Genomic DNA, 9448 nt, shown 5'->3' on the forward strand with positions numbered 1-9448 from the left:
ACCTCGCACCCTCACCAAGTTTTCAGTGAAACTCTGCTTCACCACTTTTCCATGCAGCCTCAGTAAGTGTCTGATTTCCCCATTGTTTATCCCAGCACATGCCATAAAGGAGAAGATGGATGGAGGTTCGCTGGCTTTCAAGTGCTCTGCTGCAAGCGTAGTGTCCTTTCAGGGCAATGTCTTCCAAAGCATCAGTCATATCAGAGAGACCAGGCTGGCACAGAGATGAAGCAGATACAGTTTTAAAGAGGCTGTTTCAGAAATAGAATTAGACTTAAATAACAAATGAATCTTCAGACAGAGTACCGAGTTTCTACAGCAGTGTAACGCAGAATTCAATATTTTCAAGCTGTAAATACCTTGCATTCCCTAATTTATACTGTAAAAATTAGTGCTAATTTCTAAGATATGCTGTAGAGTAGACCAAGGCTAATTCTTCTCAAGAGTAGGTCTGCCATGTTATCACTCTGCATTATGAAAATGTGTCACATGATGTAGGGACGGGAAGTATGAATATCTGCTATCTGATGCATACAATTGAAAAGGGAAATCACAGAGTGAAATCGTCAAGCCACATTAGCCAAAGAGAACAGATATGTAAGGGTATAACACTGGAACTGTAAACAATCAAGCAGAGATTCACCTGTGTGGAATTGTGCATGCTTTTTAGAAGTGAGCCAAAATGTTGGCAGTAGAAAATTTAAAAAATCTAGCACTGCTTATCACAGAAAATTTTCAAAATGCTGTATGGGTAGGACAATAATCATTAATGTGTACTAAAAGAATGCTATTTCTGGGTGTCACTTGGAACTTCTCTACAAATGACACAACTTAGAAGTAAGGAAATGAACTGCCCCTGGGCTCTGATTGGGCTCAGGTACATATGTGCATTTTGTGCCCTTCCACCCAGCTTATTGCCACAGCAGTGATGGCGTGCCCAGCTGTGTGCCACAGCTCTCACTGCTGCCCTACCAGCCTGGCCTGGTGGCCAGCACACCCTTCTCTACCAACACCGGAAGTAGGTCGTGCCTGTGCTGATCATCTCCTCTCTTTTCCCTTTTGAATGTTCCTGTGAAACTACATGTGCTCGAGTTTGTAAATATGGACATCTGATAAAATTCTAGAAACACTCACCATCAGAAAACTTGCCTTTAAATGTGTAAGAGTCTCTATTTTCCTTGTTCCTTCCCCCTTCACCGTCAAGAAACCACGATGACAGGAAGACTGCACCATTTCCTCCGAAGAGACTCATTGCTGTTCTTAATATCTCACGTTAACCCAGAATCTGCTCTTTCAGTGTGCATGCACTTTCAGCTGCACAAAATGTGAGACTGACCTGAGGCATTTTAAGTCACTGAAATAGGACATTTTGGTAGAGGAAATAGTCAAATCAGGATATCACAAAACAAGAGCTTTTATAATTGACTGTTCAGGCAGTGCTGCTAACTGCTGAGCTAGCTCTTAGTAAGAATGTGCAAGTTGTGCTATTTTTACTTGCTACTTGTCTAGTACTGGACTTGTTTGGAATAACTTATTCTTGCATATAGAGGTGTATATCTAGTAACAAGAATTTAGAGGAATTTTCTGTAGCTAACAGAATTCTTAAAAGAATTCATTGAGTAGGAAGAGAGAAAACCTTGCTGAAGGAAGCTTCGAATACTTTAGAAAAAAGGCCCAAATACATTTGACATTCCCCTCAAAATATTCACATTTTTGTCTGTGAAAAGTGCACTTCATTACCCTTGTCATGTCACTTCATAACTTCTTGTTAACTTGTTGTACTTTACCTACTCATCTAGTTCAGTTGTTTTTATTCCCTGGTTTTCAGCCACCATCCTTTCCCCATTTTCAATCTTTGCAGTTTGCACACAGACACCATCTGGCTTCACCCCCGGGGTTTCCTAGACAAGGGCAATCTAGTTAGCCTTGTGAAATCCAAACCCCAGGCAAAACAAAAACTGTAGAAAACTTCCACAAGACAGGTTTTGTCAGTACTCTGTGAGGGGCAACTCCATTACCCAGAGAAGCTGTTAGAACAGAAATCACATCTTAAGCACTAAGTTGTCTTCTCAAGCAACCTACTCTTTCCCCAAACTTTTCCTTTCAATTTACTGGAATTACAGCCAGTCTTTTCTGGTCAAGAGAAAGTTTGACCACTGTGCGTGTAATTACAGAACCTCAGAGTAGAACACCATGTAAGAAACTGTCTATAAAATGCTTGGAATAAAGTAGATTAAGAACAGATTTGCTAAAGAAATGAGGAAGTCATTCCAGTGTTCTTTTCTGTTCTAAATAATATAGTGAAAATAAATCTCTGAGGCAAGATTCTGGACAAAGACATTCCTTTGAAAAGAGACCACAAGATTCCTGGTCTTCTTAATGGAGAAAACAGAAAGAATTGGTCTTGGTTTGGGACTCTCAAAATGTTGATCCTTTTGAACAATGTGGACAAGTACAGAATGTTGTCCAATGTATTCATCCTTGAACAGAAATAAACCAAATTTCTGTGTGCTCTGACGGTCTCATAGGAGCAGAAAAAGAAAAGAACCCCTCCCTTTCTTTTTTATGCTTGCTGTGTTCCAAAGTTTCTAAAGGAATTTATTTGGGCAAGGCATTTTGATGCGTACATCTGTTTTTCCCTGAGAAGCTATGATCCAGTTGCACAGTTCAGTGGTTTTGAGCCAGATATTCTTTTATTTCAGGCTTTGGGAATCTAAAGTCAGTAGGCAAATGCATAACCATATAGGTGCATTTCATGAGTGATGGCCACAGAGTGAGGATTGAGGTGAGTTCTCCACAATAACACAGCCACCCCAACTTCTAACCTATAAAGACTTGCTTTCTGTTTCTCATTGTTGTATTCTGTTGTCTCTCCTGACTTAATAGTTACTCCTGTGTGTCTTCACAGGAAGAAAGCACATCACAGTCCTGCTCTGACAACATAGGCCCAGGGAAATGAAGAAGAGCAATTTTTGTATTATTGTAAACTGCAAAAAGGTAAAAATATAACCAGCCCCTTTCTCTGCTTGGTAGTCAGAGGATTGAAGGGGTGAGTGTATGAAACAATAGCTGGGTACAGGTGATACAGATGTTAACTTCCAGTCTTGTTAAATGTCCTGTGAAAAGCAGCATATATTGCTGTCTGCCCTCAATATGACTGAGGTTGCATGATATTTAGATGATAAAAAACTGTCATGTAAGGAGGAGGTAGCATATTAAATGTGCTATTTTTGCTTTACGGTGTTCCCCAGTGAAAACCACAATTTCACTTTGGTTTGACAAGCGTGCTGTGATGGCATTGGTAGGTTTACCTTTTGAAATGATTGAAGAGTAGAAGTAGACTGGGTACTGTTAGCAGAGAGCAATGTCTGATATAAATTATTTCAAATTTTGCAGTCTAGAACTGCGTTTTTGTTGCATTTTGAGGTTTCTCCTAAAGTGGTAGCCTTTTCAGTTAACAGAGAAAAGTCTTGCCAGTGTTCCTATGTCAGTTAACAAACTCAGTTATTTATAAACAATCTTAGAAGGGTGACTTTTAAAGGATGTGAGATGTAAATCAACAATCTCTGGTTTTAATCACAGTGGATGCACAGGTTCCTTTTGAGTTGTAATGAAAAGTTTGGGGCTGGAGACTACAAATGTTTGAAATAATTTTGATGTTAATTTTTCATGTTTCCAAGGTATCTAAGATGTGGCTAATAATAATAGCAGGCGTTGTCTGTTTCTCCCGGTATGAGGCATGAAAGTAGTGTGGTCACAGAGCTGTGCATTATTTTCATGGTGTCAACATGTCAGCAAGTGGTATGGCAGAGAGCCAGATTAAATCACTTCTGATTTTAAATACAGAACACTGAATAATAATGCTGTGTTACACTTGAGGACACTGGAATCTGGCAAATCAGCAGTGGCTCAATGTGTCAAGCTCATTTGGATGGCTTCTTCCCTTCCTGAATGATCACAGAATCAAAATCATTGTTCAAGGAAACTGTATAAAGTTGGCATTTTTTTATTTCCCCCCAAAGCAGAAGATTGTGCCCAAGAAACAGACACTTTTTGATTGCTTTCTATAAAGATGTGTCATGAGGTCAGCGCCCTCATGCAGGAATGTTTGCTCCTGAGAATGGGCAACCACCCCATGGTGTATGTTTGCCATTAATCTTTGTTGTCTCTGTAACTGGCAGATCTGGTATGATTACTTTCATTCATCAGTTTCTTGCAGAATCTACTGCAACAGGTCCACCATCTCAAACAGGAAGTGTATTTTTAAGAGGCAGTCACATTATTTAGAACAGGTACTTTAAGGGTTTTAGGTCTCCCAAGAAAATCTTGAGTGCTGTTCTCAACCATTGCTTGTGCACCAGCTCTAATTTTTGTATAACCCCTAGAGCTGGTTCACCTTGCCAGCTGGTTGGAAACCAATTCAGCAAAATAAAAACATGAATAGCTTTCTGTTGGTTTAGTAATCCAATTACATTCATCGAGGAGCCATGTGAAAATCAGAAAGTGGAAGGGAAGGAATGGACCTGCCTGTCAGGGAGGAAAGGATGCAGGGGAAGTGAAGGGAGCAGAACTATTAGATGAATTTAACCATATTGTGAAAAAAATAGTTAATGACCTTCTCTCAGAAGGTTAAAAGAAGCATCCAAAATACTGGGATTCATTTTGCCTTGTCACCATAACACCCTTTTTATGAAGCTAGAACTATGTATGCTCATAAAAAAACTTTTGCTTTTTTTATTTGAAAGGATAATGCAACCATTGGAGTCTGTGCACAGTTCTTTCAAGTTAAATGCTTAGTTCAACATTCTGCTTCCATTTCCTGGTAGAAAATGTTTTATATGAAAGCAACTTTAACCTTTCAGAAGGGTTCATTTACTGTTACGTTTGGTATCAGATTTCCAAAAAATGCAGTCTGCGTTTGGCATATTATAGATTCTGGTTTTAATATTGGTTTAGGAAAAAAAAGTCATCTGGCATAATTCAGAAATAAAATATTGCAACAGAATTCTCTCTATACATAAATGCACCCCGTGAGTGAGTGGTTTAAAGTCAGTTTGATCACTTAAAGCCAAGACTTGGACTCAAGCTATCCATGAACCAGCTGGTAACAAATAACACATTCAACTCTCAGTCACAGGAAACTGTTAGGTTGCCTTTTTATAGACAACTACAGCTCTAGAGCTCCTGAAGCACAAGGGAATATCATACGGACTTGGAAAGAATTGAACACCTACCATATGCACATAAAGAAGGGTAATAAAGATGAAAGGCCAGAACTGAGCTTTAATTTCTATTTTTCTGGTTTTGATTTATCGTCTGCTTCTGCATTGCTACATTTTTCTTTGGCCTAAAATAAGGGAGAAGATGCTTGAATTGCTTAGTTTGATCAAATCAATCAAACTTAGGCTTCCCTCTTAGCCAGTGTAACAGATGGTAAACATGAAACTTTGAAGTACATTCTTGCTTTCTTTATGTCTTTATTGTGCATCCATTTCTGAAGTGCTGATTGCTGTAACAATCCCCTGCAGTGGGCAGTTCCTGGCCGTGGCTTGCCGTAGTCATGGTGAGATGGGCATTGAGCTGGTAGAGCTGTATCAAGGTGACTCTGAACTAGAGCTAGGGCTGACTACTTGGGTGCAGGGCCATATAAACACAGCAGAGTCTCCTCTGGGACCTTAGCAGCTTCTCTGCACAGGGCTCCAGGACTATCTCAGCTGTCAGGTTTGCTCAGGAGTCACTGCACCATGGTCCATTGCCATGTACAGATGTATTCTGGGAGTTATCCTCCACAGGACTTCTGCTGTCAATAACCACTTCTTACAGAAGAAAAGGACCTTCAGACAGGCCTGGCCATGAGTGAGACAATAAAGGCTAATCCTCTGTGCTGCTGAGCCTCAGCTTCTAATAAAGGACTCAGAACTTGTAAGGGTAAAGCTTCAAAGTAAGTACAGATTTGCAGAGGGAGGGCAGATAAGGGGGTTGTAGCCCACCCATCAAGACCACCCGGTCTTAATATATGGTAGCAGACAGCCTTTGTGCCACACACTCTTTCAGTATCCTACTTCTCTTCCAGGGATTGAGATTTCCAAGAATGCTACTGCCAATGTACTTGTCAAAGTCGGATGCACTAAAGAGTCTGTCAGTCATACACAACAGTTTTTATCGCCCCTGGAACTGCAGCAGCTAAATCTGACAGTGATGGTCAAGCTGGACCTTAGTAAAATAATGCTTATGATATTTAATATCTGATGATGAATACACGTCCAATACGTTGAAGGTGGAAAGACTGGCAAAAATGCAGACTATTATTTTATCTGGAAATGTGTTCTGTGACATCCCAAAGAGTATTCACATTTCTTCTTCCTTTTTTGTGCATGTGCAGTTCTCGTGAACTTTCAGCTATGAGTCCGTATGGGAATAATTTCATTGTGAGAAGGCGGCTTCCATTCTATCCTGAAAAAAAGCTGCACGGAAATCACAGAAATCTACAGAAGAAAGTACCAGTCATTGTTTGAGAGCATTGTGGCCTATGGAGATGGAAACCAGAACATGGATTTGCCTCCAAACTTTAAAAGCTTCTAGAAACATGAATGAATGAGAAACAAATGCAAAAAGTTTGCTTAAAAAAAAAAAAAAATCTTAAATCCTTGTTGCTTTTACAATGAACAGACCTGGCAAAAAGAACGTTAATTATATTGAATATCATTGTTTAAACAGGTAGTGCTATTCCCAGTATTTTTTGCTTGCCACCTAGATTACTGTTACTCCTCAGTTGCTAACAATGAAGTTAACAGCCACTGGAACAAATTATGAAGAGAAACAGTGAGCTTACCATTTCTTGAAGTCTGCAAACCAAGAGGGGTTGTTATGCCTTAGCAAACAATGGATACACAGCTGGGTGAATTTATGTTGTTGTACTACAGAGAAGTACATGAAATATCCTATGTGGTCTTTTCTAGCTTTAAGAGCCATACTCTATAATTTCACAAATACCTTACAAAGAACTCCTTAGAAGTAGTGATAACCATAGCACCAATCTGAATCCGTCTCCTGATTTGGGGTTGATTATGCTACAGTATTTAAAAAAGTATGGACTGTAATGTTTCTACATGTTTCTGTCGCAACAACTCATATTACTAGCATAATTTTATAATATTGGAAATTTGGTTTTGGGGACTAAAGAGACCCTTCCTCTTCCCCAAAGAGCAGAATGTGCTTCAGTTAACAAAAGAGTGTATAAACAAGCACAAAGGCTGCTGCTTCCCTATCTGATCTACTGCAGTAAATAAAATCAATAACCTAGACTTACTGAAATAAAACACATCCCATGAAGGAAATCCAAAGATATTTCTCATTATTGTAGATGATTTCTAAGCTAAACTTTAATTTTCCTCTCATTGTAGGATAATCTAGCATACTGTTTAAAACAAGGTTTTTTTTTTCCTATAGCAGTCCTCCAGTTGAAAAAGAGCTTTTTTACCCCCTCCAGATTTCAAGACTTTTGGGGCATCAGTCACTGCAGAAACTTAAATGCAGTGGGACAGTTGAAAGTTTGGTAAAGATGCGCCTGACTGAACAGCTGGACACGAGAAAAAATAGTTCTTCAGTGCTGAGTGGGTTTGGCAGCACAGCTAGGACTACATAGCTGGGATGTCCTAGATAATCCTAGAAGAGCTGAAAAAACATGGTGGTATAGCTTTTCAACTATTTCAGGGAAAGTTGATGATTTTGTGTCCAAAATGGATAGGCATAATTCCAGAGGGAGTTTTTTAGGTTTTAGGTTGTAGTCAGTGGCTAGTTACCTTTGTGTCTGTGTCTAAACTCCCTTAGTGGCCATCGTCTTCTACATATGTATGCTATGCCTAAATAAATATCTCAGCTGTCCCTCAGGTGGAGGCCCGTCATCAAGGCTTGCTTTAGCCAAATGCATGGTGTCAGTCAGATACAGTGATGGGAGCACAATATGAGAGAGCCCAGAGGAAATTGGATAGTTTGTCATATAGAAACCCTCAGATTGCTTTATCAAGCAGTCTTTTCTGGTCTTAACTTGCATAAATTTATAACCCGCACTGATTCAAATAAGTTCAACTTTCTCTCGTTACTGTGTTTTGTGCCTTTCTGAAAAGATGATTGGGAAAGATGGATGTTGAAAAAGAGCAGTGGCCTCTAACTGATCTTAAGTTTTTCAAATATATTATCCTTTAAAAAACTCCCATAATCTAGTCTGGCATAATTGTTCCGGCAACAACTGTTACTAATCTATTTTCCATGCAATGGCCATAGTAAAATATAGGTGTGTATAGTTAATGCTTTGATTTCATTAATCTAAAAGAACAATTTGGGGTTGTTTTGGTTGAAGGAACTCCTCCATTTTATTCCCCTTAGGACTAGCTGTGTGGCTTTCTTCTAAAAAGTGTAATAATATAAATAATATAAAAGAAGTCTCTAAACATTTAAAAGACTGGAGAACTAGATTATGTTTCCATTCATCAGGGGGGTTCTCATAAGTAATTTTTGAGCTACAGTGCAAGGAAACTGAGAAGAGATTGAACTGCTAATGTTCCCTTTGCTGTGTGGATATACAGAACACAGTTTTCTTGCCCCACAAGGATTCTGTTGATTTTGAAATTTTAGGCCTGGCATGGGACTCAGTGAATATGTGAGTAACTTAAGAAACAAACAAATATATTTCATTTTAATGGTGACCCCTTTTTATCTTTTTTTAACCTTTTAATATAAACTAAATTAAGTTTCAACAGGAGAAGATACTTTTAACTGCAAAACCATGACTTTTTATTTTAAAAATGTTGAAATGGCATATTTTTAGAATTTCAAAACCTGGGGTTTTTCTTTTTTTTTTTTTTTTTTTTTGAAGACAGGAAGTTCTTCTGGTAATAATTTCAGTTTTGATGAATTGTCAGTTGTGACCGTGTCTCTTCTTATGAAAACCCTGTGTTCACTCCCAACTCTAAACCCAGGCTCCTAATACTTTCCAGAAGTTCAAGGTATGAATGCCTTAGTTACTTTACTGATGCATTATAACAAGACGTAGATTTTGGGCAACTATCTTTATTCACTGGTGCAATAAGACAACATTAAGAGTGGTCTGATGATCTTAATTGGGATTCTTCTTTCTCTATAACTGCTTGAGATTGGAATAGTTCTGTGGTTTGTGCTCCTCAGTTCCACGTATATGGTGTTTCATATGAATTTTTGGTTCACAATTTATAAAAAAGTAGATACAAGTTACAGGTGTGCTAGAAATTAGTTTCTTTAACAGGGTCCCCAGGGAATGGTCACAGCATCAGGCCTGACAGAATTCAAGGTACATTTGAACAATACTCCCAGGCACATGCTGAGACTCTTGGGGGTGGCCCTGTGCAGGGCTGAGAGTTGGATTTGATGATCCTTGTGGGTCCCTTCTAACCCAGCTTATTCTGTGACTCCT

The 9448-nt window shown here is 38.9% G+C and overlaps 1 long non-coding RNA gene across 1 annotated transcript in view; it reads left to right on the forward strand.

The window, feature by feature from the left end:
- The window catches only part of LOC116441207, a 44696-nt gene extending 38033 nt beyond the window's left edge, over positions 1-6663 (forward strand). Inside the window, exons 11-13 of the long non-coding RNA XR_004238956.1 lie at positions 2703-2785; positions 2909-2997; positions 6383-6663. This is a non-coding gene — a long non-coding RNA (uncharacterized LOC116441207). The remainder of the gene's footprint in view (positions 1-2702; positions 2786-2908; positions 2998-6382) is intronic.
- The last annotated feature ends 2785 nt before the right edge of the window (positions 6664-9448 follow it).

Source organism: Corvus moneduloides, chromosome 3, assembly GCF_009650955.1.
Source record: "Corvus moneduloides isolate bCorMon1 chromosome 3, bCorMon1.pri, whole genome shotgun sequence".
Lineage (NCBI taxonomy): Eukaryota > Metazoa > Chordata > Aves > Passeriformes > Corvidae > Corvus > Corvus moneduloides.